Here is a 22,870-nt window from a genome sequence, read left to right on the forward strand (position 1 = left end):
TTAAATAAAATGAAACAAACTATGAGGTTTGAAGAAGCTTACGCTAGGAGGGTAGGCGCTACAAGAATGTTCACGGCTGTATGGAAATATTTAGCGAACCTTGAAACTATGGTGGAAACAGAAGTTCTATAGCTATTTTAAGCAGGATTTTAAAAATGAATAAATAATACATAAAAAATAGTACACGTATTTGAATTCGGGTTTATCCTGTAGAGATATCTTATTTGGTGAAAAGATAGTCCGTTTTTGGTCGCTCGTGTATTATAGCACTTTAGAACTTTTGCACTTTAGTATGCTAGATTTGCACATCTGTAAAAAGTAGGGACTTTTGACTAAAGCACTTCTGAAAATTGAGGCTGCTGCCAGAGTATTGTTGCAATATCTTCTGATGTACTGTACTTAATCTGTGCTGGTTCTATGACGGGTAAAAAACAATTCACTCCGGGTCTTTCCGTGTATTATAGCACTTTAGCACTTTAGTATGTTAGATCTGCACATTTGTAAATAGTCTGGAAATTGACTTAAGCACTTTTTTAAATTAAGGAAGTAGCCAGATTATTGTGGTAAAATGATTTTTCTCTTTTTCCTTGTATTTATTTCATTTTGGTTTTAGGCATACGTGCAGGTTTTGATCAGAGAATGCAATTTAAACTCCCTGTTATCGATTGTTCTTGCTATATCTCATGTGCTCTACTCAATAAAAAAAATAAAAAAAAGAGAATCCCCATGAAAAAAAACTCTAAAAGATAAATGAGCAAAAGCAAATTTGCAAACGATTTTGCTTTGCCCAATTTTGCACCTGGTAGATATTATGCGTGTTTTAAATTGTATGCTTATTGGTAGTCCTGGAATAAAACGATTGACGTTGTTTTCCATTAGCAGTCCTAGGAATTTCGTGAATTCTTCAAACATTGAAAATGTGTATATAGGAATAATCTTACGGGAGCAAAATTTTGACTTCAGCCCTGTTATGTTATGTTATGTTATCTGGAGTTTTATTAAGTGCTCAGCTACTCAGGCAGAGTGTCCCGGCGCTATCAGACCCATAACCGCAGAGCCCCGGCAAGAAAGAAAAGACTTATTGGCCCTGACCTTTCTGAATCAAGCAGTTATTGATAAATGTTATTTATTACACACTTCTGTACCTCTATTTTTGAGGTTCTTTTCTGTATTGCACCAGCTGTTCTCTACCTCTGTGTGTTAAGCCTCCTGTGTAAGTTTTGATAGTACAGCTATTGACGAGGTGCATTGTCAGGGACAGCTGGGATCAAATGTGTCAGCCGCGGCCCGTGCAGGTAAGAGCGGTGGGGCTGGGTTAGGGGGGATTCGACAGATGACCACAAGGGAAAATTAAACAAGTAATTTTCCCTCGTCGTCGACTGTCGAAATCCCCCCTCTCCCAGCCCCACCACCCCACCGCTCTTGCCTGCATGGGCCGCGGCTGAAATGTAGAGACCTCGGACTCAGAAGACCTGTGTCCCAAACAGCTCACTGCACTCGGCTATCCCCCTCACCCAAATTGTTAATGCTGGTTAATATCCTGCACCCCCCAATTAACTTGCATTGCTGCAGTGGAGCCTAGAGAAGTGACATTTAAGGGGGCATACATGGGGCCCCAGGTAAAACTAATAGGGTCACCTACGAATGGCAGTCATAAAGAGGGTGTGTATTTACATGTATGTATGTGTGTGGACGTTAGCTTAAAATGTTTAAATCTGACTTTGTATGTGTGTGTGTGTTTACAGCCATACTAAATCAGCTTCAAGCATTTTAATCAAACATGTAGTCTATGTATTGCCTCAAACAATGTTGCTTTGCATTAAAAGGTGGCTGGAAAAGCTAATGTGTGCAGCAAGTGCAGTGTTTGTTTATTCTGTCTTGCCATTTAACAGCTGTGTTGGTAGGGCCCAAGGGGGTGGGGGAAGACCAACGGAGCAGGGGCATGGGCCCCATCTGGCCCCCTGTAGCGGCGCCAGTGGTGCCAAAAAATCTTGCTTTCCCCTTCTCTGCCCATTGCCACCCACCCCATCCTGCCAGCGAGTGGTTAAGGACCCATGGACCGTCCAATCAGCTGCTGCATGGCAGTTTGGCATCCCAGTACCTGTGCCATGCATCCGCACTCACTCGAGTTCCCAGGACTGATGCATCTTTCCCCGGGCCCCTGGACAAATTAAGAGGGGCTTCCGAAGACCCATCTGCTCTGCCACAGAGTCGAAGCCAGGGGACAGAGGGATCTCCCTATAAGAGATGATCAGGATGAGATTGATGGGATTTGAAAGGCTCACCAAGACCAAGAGACCCCTTGAATGTAGAGGGTACTTCTGAAAGAAACCAACCTGACACGACCACACTAAAGTGGTCCACACGGCAAAGGGCCCCTCCCAAGAAACTACCAGGGAAAACAGATGACGAATGATGATCAGCCAGAATCTCTCTTCACTGGATATCGAACTGGAAAGGTGGTGAAAACAGTCAATTATTATCAAAATGAGGTGAACCCCTGGGTGGCTCACAGAAATCCCCCCATTCCCGCTATCTCTGTGGACGCGGCCACCTCCTGAGCTTCACCTGCCTGCTGAAGGACAACGCTGGGCTGAAGCAATCACTGGAGGGAGCTCTAACATCCAGAAAGATGTTAGATAAAGAGTTCAGCGTTTATTTACGCCTAAATGAAGTCAAAGAAAAGAAGTCTTTAATGTGTCCTGCACCACATTTACTTTTAAGACCTTGAGCATCAAATGTGTACAAAAATGATGACAGTCTATTGAAAATTCATAAAAGTGTATTTCAATGACACACTGAAGCATCTCACCTTAGTACATCAGATTATATCAGGACATTCAGGAGCTTTTTTTTGTTTAAAAAAAAAAAAATGATAGTTTTCAAAAATGAACGTAGAAACGTTCATGTCCCCCCCCCCCCCCAAAAAAACAATGCCAACAGTGAACTAAGATGCAAGTCAATTGTCGTGTGGAGCTCTCTGGTTGGCTTGAGTTGCTATTATAAATGGACATTATAGTTGATTAAATCAGACACAAGGAAAGGTTTTGTATTTCAAGGTGTTCTTATATGTGATGATGAAGAGGTGGAGGCAAAGTGAAATAAAACAATTGCCTAGGATCACACAAATTGGTCACGTGGGGAAGCTGGGATTGATCCCAGGTTTTCTATTTTCACACTGTACAATTCTATGTCAAAATGACTATGGTTAGTTACTGTTTTTATAATTGTAATGGTATTTTCACACCCGGAAAAGGAACAGAGGCTAAAAAGGCCAACTTCGGATTTCCCCCTGTCATCAATGACCTTCAAACTGCATAGCAGTCTTTTGTGCTTAGGCAAGAACACTGGAAAATATCCTGGGGCACTGCCATGCAATGTGGGCGATGAGGGTCAATGACGTGGGTGCGACAGTGCAAGCACCTTCGACCTACCTTTCAGCCCAAGAAGGCACCGCTCAGGCACCCAAGCGTATTATTAAAGGTGACAAGTTCTGCATTTTAAACACTACCACAGGATCTTTGCCTCCTTTTTCTGAACAGCATTTTTGTTCACTTTCATCAAAACATACTGAAACTGATTGACAGAACCTTGCATGCGCCTACATGTAACTAAGATGTGCCAGTGTGCCATCTAAACTAAGGGCACAGCCAGAGTGGTGGAATTATGGTCTGTGGACATTCATCCTCACATATGGAACTTACTACTATGGAGAACCTGTAAACATAGCCTCTGTAGGATCAGGGCGGGAGAAGACAGGAGGGGCGCGGGAGGTCTATGATTTCTAGTGGTTCTTTTGTTGGGGTTCAAATCTAGTGTGGGCACTCTGGTCCTGATTAACAAAGATGAAGTTACATTTTTGTTTAAGTTTACTATCTTTTTTCCGCAAAGATAGGCCCGTCCTTTCTTTTTATGTGCAGAGTTCTCCAGCCCGACTGCAGCGTCTCCGCCGTTGGAAAACTTACCATTGGTAAAATTAAACTCGTAGTTTGCGAATACCAAAAAAACAGTAAACATAAAAAAGTGCAAGTTTACCCATGTGAGTCAGGCTCTACCATCACACCTGCACTTAGTACCCGATTTGCAAAGGTACTTCCACACACAAGTTGAATGTAGGTGCACAAATCATTTAATCTACAACTGTAAACATATGTTTGATAGTCGCAAAAAGTGAATTTTCAGTTTTAAGTTTGCTCACATCTAATAATACACGAATATCTGGTCATTGAGAGCAAATGTTCGAGTTTCCAAGTATTCGCAACTATCCGCACTCTTGTGATGGTCAGAAATGTACTACTGTCAAGGGTAGGAGTAAGTCCCTACCAAAAGTGGAAATTGTGTAAGTACCACAGCTGAAATTAGTGTGGTTGTAGGGGAGGGGGTTTCTGCATGGGAAACATATTTTCTTCATAGAAAACAAAAAAGGTCTGAAGGCTGCACTTTTGAGCTGTATATAAACATGCATAAAGGTACACCGGCCACTGTGACTCTTGCGCACCTTTCTACATCTACGAGTACTGCTGGACAGCTGTGACAGGCACTATATTCAAGGAGCTCTCCTAGAAGTGTGTTTAAATTACACAAAATCAGAAATCGAATCCAAATACAGGGGTAAACCAACTGGAATGTATTTCTGGTTCCTTTTTATGAATTGTAGTTACAGAAAAGACTTGTGTACGTTTACAAACTGCTTGTGAATCCCACCTGTACACTTCCATAGTCTACGGAGGTGAAAGAGAAGGAATTTCTCCACTTGGAAAAAAATGAAAATAAGTTACCTTGCATTACCTTACCTTTAAACTAGCAGACAGCTCGCCAGTGGAAAAAGTCAGTGGCGGTAGGGAACGGGGATAGGGGTTAGAAAATATATATATCCACTCCGAAAGAAGGTTCAGGGTCCCCTGAGCCAATCACAACGTTGCAGTGCAGTGTTGTGATTGGTCTGAGCGCCTTGGATAGGGCCAGGGAGCCTGTGCATATTCCACACCAGGCTGGTCAATACAGCCTAGTGGGCAGTGCTTGAAATGGAAAAATAGAAGTGCAGGTACTCTGTAGCAGAGTACCTGCTTGTTTCTGAGAAGTATGTATCACCAATGGTAACAGTTCCCAAAGTAATCAGGTGCACAGCCGTACTACGGTTGTGAGTAGGGGCCCCAGTGGGCGACTATATATGAGAAAGGAGGAAAAAGAAAAAAGAAAGAAGAAAGAGAAAGAGAGAGGGGTGAAAGGAAATGGAGATGTCTCTAAGTGATCAGGCTGGGATTCAATGAAGCTGGGTAATTTCTCCTTTAGATATTAGTACCCTCACACACTCTTGCGAGTGTTATGCTTCATCATTGGGCGTTGCTCCTCGTGGGGGTGGCGCTGCAGTCCTCTATGGGCCCCGCGAGAGGACTCTTTATCGGAGATCTTTTAGGAGACGCCGCAGTTGTGCATGTGGGTATGTGGGCCTATAAAAAGATGTGTGTGTGATCTCTAAAAAGAGGGTTTTACCCTACTGTACCTAATGAACATACCTTTATTCAGTGGTCCAGGAGGTAAAGGTTAAAATATACCGCTGGAAGAGAAGCACCTCCAAGAAACAAATAAAAATGGAGGGGGGAGTATTGCTCTGCTGCTTTCTTTAGAATTCTGTGCGTATGTGTGGTGGTGAAAGTGTGATAAGTGAGGTCGACATGTTTCGCGCAGTGTTGGTCCCTAATGGATCCTGGTGCGCTTCTTCAGGACCGTGTCAAGGTGAGATATAAAAATAATAATAAAAATAGCCCTATAGTACCTATATTAAGGTGGAGTTACGCCAGAGTGGTGCAGTGGAACATCAACTGTATGTTCCTAAGAACAACCCCTTAGAAAGTTATGGAGTGCCTGTACGGCAAAGTTTGTGGTGCAGATGCCGCAAGTTATGGCTTCACGTCATAGCCTATTACCTGCCCCAACCGCTAGTGGACTGCCGGAGAAATTCCCCAGCTTAATTGAATCCCAACCTGATCACTTAGAGACATCTCCATTTCCTTTCACCCCTCTCTCTTTCTCTTTCTTCTTTCTTTTTTCTTTTTTTCCTTTTCCTCCTTTGTCATATATAGTTGCCCACTGGGGCTCCTCCTCGCAACCGTAGTATGGCTGCGTACCTGATTACTTTGGGAACTGTTACCATTGGTGATACATAGTTGTTCTTGGGAGCATTGGTACTGGACCCACCTTTTATTAAACGCTCCCCGTACCCCCTTGTGTGTTTGAAAGGTTTCTGAGAAGTGCCGGTACTTTCCAATTAAAAGTATAGCATTTCTCTTGAGAAGTGCCGGTACTTTCCCTCCCAAAATAAAAAAGTGCCAGTACTAGGTACCGGACAGTAGCAGCCCATTTAAAGCACTGCTAGTGGGGAATATGCAAAGTGCTAATGACTGCTTGGCCGGCCGTTTCAGTCATGTGCACTTAGTGTGCACAGTCCACTCCTCCTCCCACTCTGCCACCAGCCCCGCCCTGCCCTAACCCAGCCTGCAGCAACCAAAAATAAAACGATAATACCCCACAAAAAAATTATAATAACCTTGTTATTATCATTTCATTTTTCCTCTTTTGACTGCTCTACAAGCAGAGGGTGGAGCAGCCGCCGCTTGAAAAAGTGACCGGTTAGAGTTCGGCATCAGCGCAGACAGCGCGGATCTCCTTAGATTTAGGTTCGCGCTCGAATTTTGCGACTTCTTAAAAGCAGTAATAGTGAAAATCGAAGATGTGAGCACATTTAACATGTACTGAAAGAAAGTGGTTGAAAACTGTGTTTAGTGATAAGAAACTATTCGAAATTAAACAGATTTTAATGCGGTCCGATAGTCTGAGTAGCTGCTGCCATTTGCACCGTAAATATCGGCCGCGCAAGAACATGCCAGCCAGCAATGGGTATAATAATCAATCAATCAATCAACTTGGATTTGTAATGCGCGGCTAATCACCCACGAGGGCCAGGGCCGGACTGGGAACCAAAACCGACCCTGACAAAGTGCTCGGCCGGCCCACACCGGGGGTTAGGGGTGCGGCCGAGCTCTTTGCCAGGGCCGGTTTTCGGGCGATTTTGTTACAGGGCCGATTTTGCAGCTATGATGCAAAAACGGCCCTGTGACAAAAACGGCCCCCAAGGGCCCAAAACCGGCCCCCACCCGTGCGGCGCACCGGGGAATTGCCCGGTGCCGCTACGGCCAGTCCTGCCCTGACGAGGGCATCCAGGCGCTATGTTCTTTGTGAGTTCAGTGGAAAAGTCAGGTCTGTGAATGTGTTTACATCGACCAGAAAACAAAAGGCCGACAACTGACCCCGACCCCTGCAAAGCACACGGTGCGCCTCGCGGTTTGTCAATCATTTGTAATTCGTGTACAAAGTGGTACATGTGATGGTTTCCAGCCTTCGAGGGGTCATGAAAGCTTTTAAAAAGTGACTCGTTACTAAAGAGACCAAGGGTACATTGTGAAATAAAAGGAAGGCTGCAAAGTGAGCCAGGTCAGTTATTTTCTTTTTATGGACACAGAAGTGAGGTTATGCGTAAAATATGGGAAATTAAAACATAAAAAGCGAAATCAGTGATACAGGGTGGAAGGTTTTACCTTCAATTTGTTTACTGTTAACGTAAAATATGCCCACGTTCGGATGAAAAAAGGCTAAATAGAGTTTCTAGTTATCCTACCAAACTGTGGCAACAAAGAGTGAATTGTACTAAAAACACGAAAAACCCAGAAACCAAGAGACAATGACAACTCACTATGCAGTCCCGAAGACAAAGAAAGAAGCTGTGTCATTTTACGGATTCCGGGGGTCCCGGAAAGACATAATTGGGGGCCCTGGTATGGGAGAAATTTGAATTTTATGACCCGTTTCCTGCTAATTAAACCTGCATAATGCTGAACAGTAACAAATCCAGTTGGCCGCACACTGCTCGTCACACCAGCATGTTGCCCCAAGGAACTCTGGTAGATGTAGTGGCGACGGAGAGTACGCCTATGCCACAGTGTTGAAAAAAAGTATGTGTCGCATTAGCCATCCCTGGACACGTGTTCCTTGGGGCAACTTGCTGGTGTGACGAGCAGAGTGCGACCAACTTTTGAATCATAATGCTGAACAGTACTAAACTACATCTTAAACTTTAAGGGGTACATACACACAAAAAAGTGGACATATGACTTGTAACTCAGAGATGTTTTAAGGCCTGGGCAAAGTGGCCTCTGGCCCGGGGCCGCAGCTTTTCAGGGCCCCCCCTGAGAGAGACAGCTCTGTTCTGAGTCTTGCACTGATATTCTTGAATAGATTATTTTAAATACCGTTTTCCTTTAATTTATGTTTAGCATGGGCGATGTGTGAGAGTCTATTACAGACATTTTGCAGAGGAATGTTGAGTTTGTTTCAATCAGCATCCATAAAAAAGTTTCTTTTACATCAAAACAGGACCTTAAAAATGAGAAATTGGAGGGTGTCACAGTGATTATTTGCAGTAATATGAGAGAGCCCCTGCTGTGTTACAATATTGAAATCACAAGTCACTATCCCTGAATATTAGATGGAAACACATTTAGAATTTGGACGGATGAGCCCCTGCACTGTCAGTGACCTGGCCAAAGAGGGCATGAAGGAGCTGAAACTGGAACATAACTCCAGAGCTGTTCTAAACATGGGGTCCCCAAAGTATGTTTGGCCCAGGGCCCCCAGAATCCTTAATATGTCCCTGCATTCACTTCCTCACAGGGCTCCCTTGGAAGATGGGGGCTGTGGGTTATTGCCCTTAGCCCCTGCCTTAAGTAAACATTTCTGCAAAAGAAGCATTGACAAAATCAACAGGTTTGACAGTTGAACGGCGCTTGGATCAGGCATGTGCATGCCTTACAGACATCAAACCTACTGTAATAAAGAGAAGACAAAAGCTTCTGAAATACAGATGAAACGGAAAAAAGTGTTGCTTTATTTTGCTTAATATTTCATTTTCAGATGGCTTTGTCGTTGCTTGCTCCCCAGTGCTTGCTGTATAAAGGTGGTGGTAAAACAATAATAGATCATGCAGAATACTGCCTCAAGATGGCCACCGTGTTTCCAGTCTGTTGGTGCATGGTGCAGCAGCATTGGATACGCTGAGGTCTACAACAGAATCTGAAAAATGGATGCTACATAAAATAAGGCAACATTTTTTCTATAGCACCCATTTTTTAGATGCCTTTGTCAGCTCTCCTCCCCATTGCTACTAAGATTCTCCCTTAATGATTTCAGTTGTAAAGTAGTCCCTCAGGTACTCCAATGGAGGTGGAAGGACTCACCCACACAACCCCCCAAAAACCCAGTGAGACTAAAACACTCCTGTTAGTTGATCCTAGCTAAGATACACAAAGTATTAAGCCAATAGGTGATGTTTCATAACAAAACAAAGCGAATGACTGAAAGACACTGACTCAAATCCCCTTAAGTAATTATAGAGCACAATGTGTTTGCCATGATTTGCACAAGTTCTATACACATCCTATCTATAAAAGGCGGTCGCAAAATGAGGTTGGGGGGTTAATAGGGAGTCTACTCTTCTAAATAGTGGGGTGGGGTCATAAAACAAACCCCATCCAACACACCATAAAAGGTTTATGATTATCATTTAGATGAAAAAACAGAAGTAAACCACATCAACGTTTGATCATGTGATACTCCAATAGTGAACAACTTGGATCAACCCTATAGAGGGTGAGCTGTGGCAGCAAAATTTGCAAATACTTTTTAATGTAACTTCTGATCATGCTGTTTCAGACTTTTAACCCCTTCACCATGGGGGTAATTCCCCCGCAGCGCGGGGAGTGGGGGGGTGGCGGCGCTGTGCTCGTGACGAGCCCAGCACGTCATGAGGCACAGTGGAGCTGTGCTCATCACGGGCTGAGCTCGTCACGACTCCGCCCACTGATTGATTCTCCTGCACAGGCGGGGAATCAATCGCGCGTGGGCGGAGCGCGACCGTTATGACGAATCCAGCTCGTCATGAGCACAGCTCCATTGTGCCTCATGACGAGCCCAGCTCGTCATGAGCACACAACGGGTTAAAGTTTTCTTAGTAAGAGCTTCTAATACTATGCGTTTGAATGTTTGGTGAATAACAGTTAATGGGACTATTCACAAAGGTAAATTTACACATAAGTAAATCAACATGTGTAAATTTACTCTTAACACTTTGTAGTAAATTTACTACTTTTTCTCCTATTCACCGGTTCCCAGTGTAAATTTACTACAAAGTGTGGACCTATATGTCTCCATAGCTTGAAACAGAAGGCGGAGGCAAATTTACAAGTGTAAGGATACTATAGCCAAAGAAGTACCGAAAACAGTAGATGCTCAGATCTGGAGTAAGTCTTGCACCACACATGGCAATCCACTGGTACTGCAACACTCTCCTATAGAAAATAATGGAAGAAGGGACTTACAATAGAACCCTCTAGCAAATAATGGTGAAAACATTAATTTATTTTGACTTTTTTAAAATACATATAGATTTCATGTAATGTAGAAATTATATCTAAAATAAATATTTTCTTTTTATATCTTTATCTTGATAACACTTTTTATTAAAAAAATACATGCACTATTACTTTGTTTTAAACCATATTTTTATGTGGATCCATACCTTCTTGTAATTTTGTATACATAAGTACATACAAACATTTTACTTTAGGAGGGATATTTTAGATAGATATTCAAAAAGTAAATTTAATTTAATATACTTAAGTAGCCCCTTTTCTCCCCTAATCCACCCTAATCCTATTCCATTGGACACTCAATGTGGCCCTCTTTCCGGTAGTTAAGAGTGAAATGGAAGTGGTAGCGATGATCCCGGGCACCCACATCTGCAAGCAGCCAGGTGGAGAACATGGGGGAGTTTTATTTCCTTGATCTCTCCACTGATTTATGTTCATGTTTTAACAGGACACATTTTAAATCTAATCTTCCTGGGGAGTGTATTAGCCCTGTATTGATTATTTGTGCCACAGGCCACCAGTTGCACAATGATGGTGAGTCGACTGCATGACGAGGAACTTCAGTGAGAGTCAGCTGCCAGGAGGAGGGACTTGGCAGCACCTTCATTGGGTGCAACTGTCGTGATGGAGGAAAGAAGGCGGTTTATGTGTTAAGCAATAACGTAACATTAGGAGTGGTATCGTTCTGCACTTCGTAACCTGTCATACGGTCTTTCTTTCGGTCAATACAGAAAATGTAGCTTCCTCTTTAAAATTATTGCCTTGTCCTTCAAGGATGCATCTCAGCTTGGCAATGAAGCCATGGGGATTTTTAAGAGGCACATACCTCAGTCTGACAATGAGCCAGGTGGATTTATCGGAGCTACAGTACCGAACCTGTCAGCGAGGTCAAGTGGATTTATAGGAGCTACAGTACCGAACCTGTCAGCGAGGCCAGGTGGATTTATAAGAGCTACAGTACTGAACCTGTCAGCGAGGTCAAGTGGATTTATAGGAGCTATAGTACTGAACCTGTAAATGAGGCTGTGTGTACTTGTAGAAGCTACAGTACTGAACCTGTCAGCGAGGCCAGGTGGATTTATAGGAGCTACAGTACTGAACCTGTCAGCGAGGTCAGGTGGATTTATAGGAGGTACAGTACTGAACCTGTCAGCGAGGTCAAGTGGATTTATAGGAGCTACAGTACTAAACTTGTCAGCGAGGCCAGGTGGATTTATAGGAGCTACAGTACTGAACCTGTCAGCGAGGTCAAGTGGATTTATAGGAGCTACAGTACTGAACCTGTTAGCGAGGCCAGGTGGATTTATAGGAGCTACAGTACTGAACCTGTCAGCGAGGTCAAGTGGATTTATAGGAGCTACAGTACTGAACCTGTCAGCGAGGCCAGGTGGATTTATAGGAGCTACAGTACTGAACCTGCCAGCGAGGCCAGGTGGATTTATAGGAGCTACAGCACTGAACCTGTCAGCGAGGCCAGGTGGATTTATAGGAGCTACAGTACTGAACCTGTCAGTGAGGCCAGGTGTATTTAGGAGCTACAGTACCCAACCTGTTAATGAGGCCGTGTGTACTTGTAGGAGCTACAGTACTGAACCTGTCAGCGAGGCCAGGTGGATTTATAGGAGCTACAGTACTGAACCTGTCAGTAGGGCCAGGTGTATTTATAGGAGCTACAGTACCCAAACTGTTAATGAGGCCGTGTGTACTTGTAAGAGCTACAGTACTGAACCTGTCAGTGAGGCCAGGGGGATTTGTAGGAGCTACAGTGCTGAACCTGACCATGAAGTCTTGTGAATTATAAGAGCTACAGTACTGAACCTGTTAGTGAGGCCAGGTGGATTTATTGGAGCTTCAGTACTGAACCTGTCAGCGAGGCCAGGTGGATTTATAGGAGCTACAGTACTGAACCTTTTAATGAGGCCAGGTGAATTCATAGGAGCTACAGTTCTTAATCTGACAATGAGGCTCTGTGTACTTTTGGAAGCTGCAGTAGGTATTCACCTTGTCAGTGAGGCCTTGTGGTGTTTTAGGAGCTGCAGTAGGAATTCACCTTGTCAGTGAGGCCTTGTGGTGTTTTAGGAGCTGCAGGTGGTATTCACCTTGTCAGTGAGGCCTTGTGGTGTTTTAGGAGCTACAGTAGGTATTCACCTTGTCAGTGAGGCCTTGTGGTGTTTTAAGAGCTGCAGGTGGTATTCACCTTGTCAGTGAGGCCTTGTGGTGTTTTAGGAGCTGCAGGTGGTATTCACCTTGTCAGTGAGGCCTTGTGGTGTTTTAGGAGCTGCAGGTGGTATTCACTTTGTCAGTGAGGCCTTGTGGTGTTTTAGGAGCTGCAGTAGGTATTCACCTTGTCAGTGAGGCCTTGTGGTGTTTTAGGAGCTGCAGGTAGTATTCACCTTGTCAGGGAGGCCTTGTGGTGTTTTAGGAGCTGCAGGTGGTATTCACCTTGTCAGTGAGGCCTTGTGGTGTTTTAGGAGCTGCAGGTGGTATTCACCTTGTCAGTGAGGCCTTGTGGTGTTTTAGGAGCTGCAGCAGGTATTCACCTTGTCAGTGAGGCCTTGTGGTGTTTTAGGAGCTGCAGGTGGTATTCACCTTGTCAGTGAGGCCTTGTGGTGTTTTAGGAGCTGCAGGTGGTATTCACCTTGTCAGTGAGGCCTTGTGGTGGTTTAGGAGCTACAGTAGGTATTCACCTTGTCAGTGAGGCCTTGTGGTGTTTTAAGAGCTGCAGGTGGTATTCACCTTGTCAGTGAGGCCTTGTGGTGTTTTAGGAGCTGCAGGTGGTATTCACCTTGTCAGTGAGGCCTTGTGGTGTTTTAGGAGCTGCAGGTGGTATTCACCTTGTCAGTGAGGCCTTGTGGTGTTTTAGGAGCTGCAGTAGGTATTCACCTTGTCAGTGAGGCCTTGTGGTGTTTTAGTTGCTGCAGTAGGTATTCACCTTGTCAGTGAGGCCTTGTGGTGTTTTAGGAGCTACAGTAGGTATTCACCTTGTCAGTGAGGCCTTGTATTGTTTTAGGAGCTGCAGGTGGTATTCACCTTGTCAGTGAGGCCTTGTGGTGTTTTAGGAGCTGCGGTAGGTATTCACCTTGTCAGTGAGGCCTTGTGGTGTTTTAGTTGCTGCAGTAGGTATTCACCTTGTCAGTGAGGCCTTGTTGTGTTTTTGGAGCTGCAGGTGGTATTCACCTTCTCAGTGAGGCCTTGTGGTGTTTTAGGAGCTGCAGTAGGTATTCACCTTGTCAGTGAGGCCTTGTGGTGTTTTAGGAGCTGTAGTAGGTTTTCACCTTGTCAGTGAGGCCTTGTGGTGTTTTAGGAGCTGCAGGTGGTATTCACCTTGTCAGTGAGGCCTTGTGGTGTTTTAGGAGCTGCAGTAGGTATTCACCTTGTCAGTGAGGCCTTGTGGTGTTTTAGGAGCTGCAGCAGGTATTCACCTTGTCAGTGAGGCCTTGTGGTGTTTTAGGAGCTGCAGCAGGTATTCACCTTGTCAGTGAGGCCTTGTGGTGTTTTAGGAGCTGCAGCAGGTATTCACCTTGTCAGTGAGGCCTTGTGGTGTTTTAGGAGCTGCAGGTGGTATTCACCTTGTTAGTGAGGCCTTGTGGTGTTTTAGGAGCTGCAGTACTCATCTTGAGTGCCCCACGTTACGATGCCACAGAAGAAAAGATCTGAATTCTAAATTAGCAGCACCCGGACCTGGGTAGAATCCAATTGGCATGAACCCATTCCGGCCCTACTTGCTGCCACCCACAAGTGGTTTCGTTGGCATGCGCCTGTTACAAAACTCTTTCTGTTGTTAAGAAACGTTCGCAGTTACGAGGTTGTTCCCTAGATGGCACCTGGACTTTGAACTGTCTTACATTAATAGTAGCGCGCCACAGGCATGTTTTGCGGGTCAGTGACCTACAGTTCTTGAACCTCCCGACTGAAGCATTTAAATAGCCATTTATCAACCAATCATAATCTTGAGAAGCAATCTTTCCATCGCCATTATCAGTCTCCAAGCATGCATAGACTGCAGCACGAGCTGCTGGTGAGAAGTGCATGCTCGCTATAGGCCCTTTGGCTCATGGCACAAATGGCTTCCATTGTAGCATCCTCCACTGGTGATCTCAGGAGGTCTGTGGGGTGGGGAAGCGTTAGAGATAACATGGCCGCTGTAGTGCAGCGCTCCGGGGCTTCCTAGAACTGAGAAAGGCCTGGTATCCACCGAGATGAATATTCTTACCAGCTAAGATTTTAGGGAGCAGTAGGATGTCAGATGACTTAACTTTCTCCGCCTCCTCCTCCCACCTTAAAACTTACCTACTCCCCCCTGCTTCCCCACAGTACACTCGTTTCCTGTCTCCAGAGTAACCCCTGCCCCCTCAACCCATTTAACCGGCAAAACCATTGTCCCATGGCGGCCTCCTGCCGGGTACCCTTACCTTCTGCTGCTCTGTAACCCCCCCTCCTCCCCTCCCCGCCTCTGCAAGCCCCACGCGAGCCCACCATCGCCGCTCTGCACCATCCCTTGTAAAACCTCATCTTCCACAGCGCCCTAGTGCTCTGAACGTAGGTCGGCGCTTTGTAAAACTCGTGCATACACAAACACGTACAAAGCAGTCCAAGCCATTGCCACCCTCAGTCGCCAGGCAGAGTTATATTCCGGCTAATTGTAATCAGTTCTTTATTTCACTAATGGTGAATGATAAAATATGATTCACTATTAGTGTAATAAATAATCGACTAAAAACAAAGAAATTAGAGCCCGAACTGATGTCCATCAGGACTAGCTGCTTCCTTGTTCCTAGCACAGATTTTTTTCACCTCTGAGACCAGGGGTCGCAAAGGCAGCGCCAGGGGTCGCAAGGTGCAAGCCATGGGTCGCAGCTGCAACCCCTGGCGACCCCTAAATGATGTCCATGGTTTCCCTGCATTATATGTTCGATGAGTGCATAAAGCAGAGACTTTGAGCACACAGGGACAGTTGGCCTGTTTGTGTGCCTACGTTGGGTGAGATTTGGGGTAGGGGGTACTAATACTGTTATTGCCCACATTCTGTCAGGCATTAGGTGCTGTTAATGACCGATCCCCTCATTAAGAGCCATTGCCTTTGAATCAGCTGGAGACTTGTCGGTGAGCAATTAGCATCGGTTAATATCTTTTGCAGAAAGCATTAACCATTGTTAATGGCCTGAACAGCTGGCAGTAAGGCTGAACTATTAGGAGCATCAGGGATTTCCATGATTCCATTAATAAGTGAATTTAATTAATTTGTTTATTTAAGAGTTGTGTTTAGCGCTCCTGGACCACGAAGGGCTCTTTATGCCGAACACATGAAAACATACAATATAACCTGAAAAAAGCGCAAACATCAAAAGACTATGAAGAAAAGATTAGGGCGCAGAGTAATGGCAAGACGCGTTCTTAATTCAGGAATAAACATGACCGATGGCTTTGTGTGCAAGGAGTCACATCTAATTCTGGCTTTGGTTGGAAGCCAATGCACGTTCCTTCGGACTGGCGCGATGCGATCAAGCAATTTTGTGGTAGAGATGAGTCTGGCTGCAGATGGTACACTAGTCTTGAGTGGAATGATTGAAGGCTGAGGCACCCCGGCTGCAACAGCTCTGCAGAGGTCAAGGAAGGATATAGCTGAAGTATAGACTGCAGCTCTCAGGTGGAAGATGGAAGCCGGTGCCAAATCCAGATAAGAGACGAAGAAGAGTCCAACGTGAAACCCAAGGATTTCATTGACACATATCCTGAGTGGAAGAGGTCTTCTTCTTCGAGGTCATCGAGAGGTTCTAGGTTGATTTTGACTTTGTGTTTTGGTGTTATGAACAGGAACTCTGTTTTCTGTAGGTTGAGCATAAGGTTGGTGTCAGGCATCCATGTCTGTACTTTTATCAGGTTGATGTGTATAGTGGCTATTTCTTAATGGAGGAATTTCTTTAGGTAGAGCTGGGTGCCACCTGCAAATTGATGGATGGATCCCTTTCGGCCCTAAACCAGCTGCTCGCCACACATCTTTAATAGCATGGACACTAAAAGAAGTCCTTTTGAACCCCACATACCATTGTTCCTTGGCTGGAGATGTGCGCTCCCATTTTCACCACTTGAGATCTGTTGCTTAGGAAAGAGGAGAACCAACTCAGGACTCTGTCATGAATACCCGGGCGAGACCCAGGGTTCAATCCAGCGCATTGCAATCAGTTTGTCAGAAGCAACTGAAAGATGAAGCAGAATGAGAGGCAGGATTTCTCTCATCCAAGAAGCTGTGCTCTTTTTCAAGGGTTTTCACAGCACAGTGCAGCAGCCTGCATGGATGCTGAGTTAACAATCAACCAGCAGGGGCTCCTTATTGATAGAGAAGAGGCGATAACTAGAGACATCTCTAGATAGTTATCACAAGTCAGGGGAAGTTGATTACAGGGGTTTAGTTGGAAATGACATATGGGGCAATAGTGAGTTTTTTTTCCAAACAAGGATGATTTGACCAATTTTCAACAAAGTGGGGATGACTCTCCGAGTAAGTGACGCATTGATCATAGTGCATCAAGATGTTACAATCAGATCAACATTGACTCTGGTGACGCTTGCTGGTCTAAAGCTCAAATGTTAGTTGGAAGGTTTTAGACGCTTTAGGGCCACAGCAAGGTCCTGAGGCTGCTTCGGGCAAACTTGTCCCACGCGCTGTGAACCTCTGCACCGTTTCTAGTGATCTTGATCAAATGGACTGTTTATTTGTTTATATGCTTCATTGGTAGGAGAATAAACCATGTAGAGCATGAAGAGAATCCCTTTCTTGTGAAAATTAGTGTAGTTTTGTTAATGTTGTCTACAGAAAGTTCACAATATTGTTATTGCTCTCTTTTTTCTTGCTTGTCATTTGGCAATCACAGTATACAAACAAGCATTTGCAATGCAATAGGTCTCAAATTTAAGAGAGTTTAAGCTATTGTCATTTACAATGGCAATAGCTCAAACTCTTGTAAATGCGAGACATATTTCACTTCAAAGAAGCGGCTGCCATTGTCCGGGGCGGCTTGAGAGTGAAAGCGGGCATGGCGAGAAAGCATATCAGGCCGGCAATAGGAGAAACCCATTACAGAAAAGATTGCTTACAGACTAAATAAGACATACCATGTTGCAATAGACGTAAAAGGGCCAGCCGCCATGGGTGGTTACAAATGAAGACAAGGCGGTACCAAAGAGGGACTAACAAGCCTAATAACGACTCGCACGCCAGCGTTAACGAAGAACAATGACACCAGCCAATGACAAATATGGGGGGAGAATGGGCGGGGCTTTTAAAGCCATAATCCATTACTGCATGCCTCGCCTATCTAGTCTGCTAGTTTACCCACCTCCTGTTCACTGAAAGGCCTTTCTTTGTCTCCACCATTTAACACTTTGTTATTCAGTAATGTTCCCCTGTTTCTGTCTCAGATCTACTTAAATTGTTTCTGTTTTCGTCTTCTCCTGCTGAGAATATGTTCATGCATTCACCATTCATCAAAAAGTCATTTTCTAATGTAACATCTGGGCCTCTTCCAATTCTCATAACACGTCTTGTTTTTGGGCAATTCTTCTCTTAAAAAATGTTTCTCTTTTTGAATGAGATTATTCTCTTTCGGAGGGGGTTAGAAAGATAGGGCCAACATGGGGTGGAGAGAAGGGACATTGCAAAATGGTGCACCGTTGCAGTAAGAAGAGAGATTGAAAGCATGAAAATGGGTCTGGTGGGGGAAAAGCAAGTGGGAGAAAGCAGGCAAGAAAAGGCAGTATAGGCAATACAGGAGAAAGGATAGCGGCCAAGAGGTGAAAAGAAGATACTGAGTGCTAGGAATGAGATAGAGAAGAAAGGTGAAATAAGGTAAAAAAAAATAAAAAGGTGTATCGAAGTGGTACAAAGAGGAAGCATAAAGAAAGCAATAGGAATTAGAAGGACAGATTGTGCAGTAGAGAAAAGGAAAAAAGGCAGGAAGAGCTGAAGCAACGAAAAAACCATGGAAATGCAGACATAGAAGAAGGATATATGAAGAAGAAAGAAAAAGAGAGGGGTGGGGTATGGAGAAAGAGATGAAGGACTTTATTCAGGAGGGCAGAGAGAAACTGAGCTATGTAGTTGAGTGATAGGAGGAGGATGACTGAAGGACAAAGGAGAGCAAGAGTGAGAAATGAAAAAGACAGAGGAATGGGAAGAATGAAAAGGAAAGGGTAAAACGTAGAAAGCAGAAGAAAATGAAAGATGGGGAGAGGAGATGTGAGCGAGAAAATAAGACAAGGCAACAGGGGATGGGGAAAAGAAAAACTGGAGAAATAAGAGATGGTGATAAGAAAGAGAATTTAAGATATAGATGTGAAATAGAATGGAAGTATGATAATATAGAGGACAGCTAGATTAAAGGGTGGAGAAGATGTGGCCTAACAGCTAGAGCGGTGGACCTCGAAGCTGGGGAACTGGGTTTGAGTCTCGGCAGGGGCGCTCAACATCCTGTGATTTTGGGCAAATTATTTAATCCCCCGTGCCTAAAACAAATGGATGTGTCTGTCTGTAACGCAACTGGTGCTCACGTAAAGCGCTCTGATACCTTCGGGTCAAGTTCACGCTATATTTAAAAAAAAAACTCCAAGGGTGCCCGTGTGACAGGGGAGCATAGAGCTTAGATGTAGTCAGAAAGAAATAGGATGACGGAGAAGTTGGGAAACGATGAAAAGAAAAATGTAAACGTGGGAGGCAGACCGGAATGGGGACTAATTGTCGAGGTTGAAAGGGAGAAATGAGATGCGAGATGGAGAGAAGTAGTGTGAAGGAAGGAAAGTCAAATGAGGAACTACGAGCACTGAAGGTAGGGACGTTGTCATTCTAAGTCCAGCAAGGACAAAGGCAGCAGTGCATGAATGTGCGAGGGACCCATTATATCTCGACTATAGCTACATTTCATCTAATAAAGGCAAACAAAAACAAACCAAAGTGTGTCTGAACAGTACTGTACGTTCCCGTCTAACCACTCAAGAAAAATAAAAACGTACAACAATGTCAACAACAGTGTAAAATAAATGCAGTGCCCCCATGGCAATCATGTTTGCATTACACTATAACAGAACTTTACGGCAAGCGTTGACTGTATAATAGCAATAAAGATACAAAAGAGGGCAGGGGTGGATGTGCACATTTCCTGTAAAAGAGAGGAGAGGTACTTTCGAGAGGATGAATGTGCATGTACACCTACAGGATGCAACAATGGATTAACTGCCGGTTGTCCTGTTGGGCTATCCCCTCTGATCTCCAGTACCAGATGTTCCCCAGATGAGCTGTGTAAAATAGGGCATAACAGAGCTCCCTCTTAGAGGGGTTCAATCTCCACACAGCTGCATTTTGGGTAAAAAAAAAAACTAAAGAAATTTACAGTTCCCACGGTAGAAACAAGGAAAACATTTCGTTCGCACTGACCCGCGATGTTAATTAAATCCGATATTTTATTTCAAGGCACCATGGGAGCCTGACGTCATCCTCCTCCCTGGTAGTCTCGGACTGTGTATTAATATCGTCCCCTAAGAGTGTTTAAACAAGGAAAACATTTCACTCGCACTGACCAGCGACATTAATTAATCCGATATTTTATTTCAATATTTGTTTCCTCATATGCCCATACGTTTACAGTGTTTGAACATCTATCACTGTATTTTAACTACTAACATTTGAGATCAAGCTGTCGCCATTGTGAAACAAGCATCGATCTCTTTTCTTTATGGGGCCATGTGTTTCTAATTAGAAACACATGGCCCCATAAAGATAAGAAAGTGCTTTGCGACCGCAGCAAAGCAGGCGACCCAGTCCGGCTCGGATGTGAAAGGGCGCCCACCAAAAACCCTAATTTCCAATGGCAGGCCACCGTTTAGCATGAACGGTGACACCAGCCAATGGAAATGAGGGCTGAGGCTTAAAGCCCTTTTCTGAAAATGCTCGTTGACCATAAATTTCGCCGAGGCGAGCAGCGCTTCATGCTGCAACGCCACGCGAGACCTAGAAGTGATGGGTGAAATACTTGAATTAATCTCAGTCTCCAGTAATTACTCTGGCCACATCCCAGTCCATCATTATTTTGCACTTCATGCCACCTCAGTTTGGACCCAGCTATATGCAAATTAGTCTTTCACCTGCTCCAATCAGAACAGTTTAGCCCGAATTGCCAACACAGGTTCTCCCTGAACTTAAACACAAGCAACCCAGGACCAGTTTTGCCCTGATTGGGGATCTTCAGACTGGTGCAGCTTTTTTCTGCAAAATGTTATTATGATTTTGAAAATGCTGCCAACAGTTGCATTGTATCAAATGAAGTCGTTAAACAAGGACTGTTAGTATACCCAAAGTGTGGGTGTCTAGAGGGAGAGTGACGACACTTGGACTTGGCATTGTAAGAATGCTTTAAAAACAAACTTTTAATCACCCTCTTAAAAATGTTTAAGTTATATCAGTTTTGGGTTACACAGATCTGAGCAGAACCTACATGTGTCAAATTAGCTCCATTGGTGACTGTGGAGCCAGGGCCGGCTTTAGGGCAGTGCGACCGGTTCGGCTGCACTGCACGCTGACCTGGGGAGGGCAGCACTGACCTCAGGGGTGGGTGCTGTATTTCACAATAACTTACCTTAAAAGCACCTGCTGCAGAGTTCCTTGTGCATACAGCTCTCAGACAGCAATAAAAATGTCAAGATAACTCTTGTGATTAATGTTCCTGCTACAAATAGATCAGAGTTGTGTCTAGTGGCAGTTTCGACTTTCCATAAAGTAGCGTAGAGGGTTAATATGCCTGCTGCAAAGAACAGATCTGTATTTTATGTTGATAGCTGAGTGGATTATTTAAGTCAACCTTTACCAGCACTTTAAAATAAATGCAATGTATGTGAGAGAGGGGCTATGGAGAGATAAGGGGCAATTCTGACCAGTGACAGTGAGGGAAGACAAGGAGGAGATCATGAGAGGGACGGGAGAAAACAAATTTGGCACCACCAGCACTAAAGCCGACCCTGTGTGGAGCGTGTGTGTGTTGAGCAGCAGACAGAAATTGCGTTGTTTGCAGTTAAAATTTGCAAGAGCTCTTATCAGCTATAAAAATGCTCTGTTTCCTTGTTTGCTCTTATTATCTCTCTTGCACCATAATGGATGTTTTGTCAATTTGATAAAAAACAATCTGCTTCTCCTGTGAATGTTCTGTCCACTGATCAGTGTCTGGAGGCTACCATGCTATGTTATATATTTTTGTAAAGCGCTCGAATGCCTGTGGGCGTCTTGGTGCTAGCAAGTCACAACCAGAGTGATGCTTAACAGGAACATCTATTAGGAAGAGAAGAGTCATGTTTTCAGAGACTTCCTGAAAAGCAGAAAAATGGGTAGCGATCGAATTGAAGATGGAACGGCGTCCTAGGCTTTTGCCACGTTAAATAGGAAACCTGTTCCACCCCAGGTGAGCGTAAAGGTCTGACAAGAACATTCCAAGTAAGATGTTTTTTAAAGACGATCGCACCTTGATCAGGCAGAGCCGTATAAACAGTACAGAGAAATCTGAAAAGTATCCTTTGCTTAACTGGCAGTCAGTGAAGTATCTTGATGAAGCTTGACAATGAATGATATTTGGGAATTTTCTGAAGCAATCTAGTGGCTGCATTCTGCACGGTCTGGAGTTTGTAGAGGACATGCTGATGGGCATTCGAGTACAGCCCTTTGCTGTAGTCAGTCTTCGTTCGCACTAGGGAGGTAACAAAAGTTTTCAGAAGATTGAAACAAACGAACGGAAGGATCTCCTTGATCATTCTCAGAGTCTAATAGGCGGTAGAATGGACAGCATTGACCTTGTCATGGTAGGACAGTTTATTGATCAGACACTCTTACAGGGGTGGGAAGTGAACCCAGCTGGGAGGGCCACCAGGCCATGGACCAAAAGGATGGCTGGGGACTAAAAATCAGAACCTCTGTCTATTCTGAATTTGATCTCAGGCAGTTCCTAGACATCCAGGAATTGACTGTCCTCATACAATATAAAGAGACAGTCAATATTAATCTTAATTAAAAATGTTTATTTGTTTACCAACTTCTATTTTGCAGGATTTTAGTTTCCTCCACAATTCATTGGGAAAACTTGAAGACATTGTAAGAAACTTTAAAAAAGCTTGAACTTATCTTTCATTTGGAAACATAATAAGATGATAGACGGGGCACTGAAACTTTTCAGACACTCATCCCCAGTCACTATTAGGTCTGCAATTGGACCACACCTTAAATTCTGTCTCTTTAGCAACAAAAAACACACTGTGTTGTTTGACTCACTCGTCGCGTGTTGCAACAGAATGCTGTGCTTAGAGTCGTCCACCTTGTTTTCAGGTTGTACACTTTTTTGTGCCTCCAGCCAAGACAT

The 22,870-nt window shown here is 44.2% G+C and overlaps 1 protein-coding gene and 1 long non-coding RNA gene across 4 annotated transcripts in view; both read left to right on the forward strand.

The window, feature by feature from the left end:
- LOC146805959 (P2Y purinoceptor 2-like) overlaps nt 1-22,870 on the forward strand; it is a 212,219-nt gene that overhangs the window by 12,551 nt on the left and 176,798 nt on the right. The window lies entirely within an intron of this gene.
- LOC146805960 (uncharacterized) lies at nt 16,803-18,475 on the forward strand. Its single transcript, XR_014967529.1, has 2 exons — nt 16,803-17,382; nt 17,432-18,475. It is a non-coding gene; the product is annotated as an uncharacterized LOC146805960 (long non-coding RNA).

Source organism: Triturus cristatus, chromosome 8 (assembly GCF_964204655.1).
Source record: "Triturus cristatus chromosome 8, aTriCri1.1, whole genome shotgun sequence".
Lineage (NCBI taxonomy): Eukaryota > Metazoa > Chordata > Amphibia > Caudata > Salamandridae > Triturus > Triturus cristatus.